The sequence below is a fragment of the Austrofundulus limnaeus genome, unplaced genomic scaffold (assembly GCF_001266775.1).
Source record: "Austrofundulus limnaeus strain Quisiro unplaced genomic scaffold, Austrofundulus_limnaeus-1.0 Scaffold3431, whole genome shotgun sequence".
Lineage (NCBI taxonomy): Eukaryota > Metazoa > Chordata > Actinopteri > Cyprinodontiformes > Rivulidae > Austrofundulus > Austrofundulus limnaeus.
The window spans coordinates 1,827-2,602 of NW_013955833.1; the positions used below are offsets into that span (position 1 = coordinate 1,827).

Sequence of the window (776 nt, forward strand, 5' to 3'; positions counted from 1 at the left end):
GGGTCTGACCTGGTCCTGACTGGACCATGTAGGTCATTCAGGAGCCCTGCTGGGTCTGACCTGGTCCTGACTGGACCCGTCTGACCCTCCAGACTTTGAACTCCTCTGTTTTTGTGACTTTGCTCCTCGCTGAGTTTTCCTCTCATGGAATTTGTCTGAGTGGAAGTCCAACAAACATCTCAGCAGGTTTCTGCAGAAACACAAGTCTGACTCGTGTTCAGTAAGGAACACCTGCAGAGATCCACCAGCCAATCAGGAGGCAGCAGACCAGGTAACACCTGCACACGTTTGAGTTTTTTACTTCAGTTTGTTTCTTTTAAATTGTGCCATTTTTCCTATAAAAGAGTCGTTTCCAGATGTTTCAGAGCAGCAGCTTCATCCAGCTGTAGGCCTTCATCATCATCATCATCATCATCTTTATTGGTAAAAACTTTATTGATCCTGTTTCTGATCAGTGGTGAAGTGTGTGGGAACAAAGTGCACATCTGCTAATGTTTGTAGTCTGTTGTAATGGTTCACCTTCACTGTTCATTACACTGGACTATGGTACAGAACCACACAAGCAGAACCACTTCCAGGGTCCAGAACCACTGATTAACGATCCACTCAACAAACCTTAAAACCTGCATCATTATTATTTTTATTTTCATTAAAAACACACATTTCTACAGGAAGTTTGGTGAAAAAAGGCTGAGCACAGTTTCTGTCTGATGTCATTTATTCACACACACACACACACACACACACACACACACACACACACACACACACACACA

The 776-nt window shown here is 43.7% G+C and overlaps 1 long non-coding RNA gene across 1 annotated transcript; it reads left to right on the forward strand.

The window, feature by feature from the left end:
* The first annotated feature begins 6 nt into the window (after positions 1-6).
* On the forward strand, positions 7-776 carry LOC106511873 (uncharacterized). The gene is made up of 2 exons (XR_001309561.1): positions 7-271; positions 345-776. It is a non-coding gene; the product is annotated as an uncharacterized LOC106511873 (long non-coding RNA).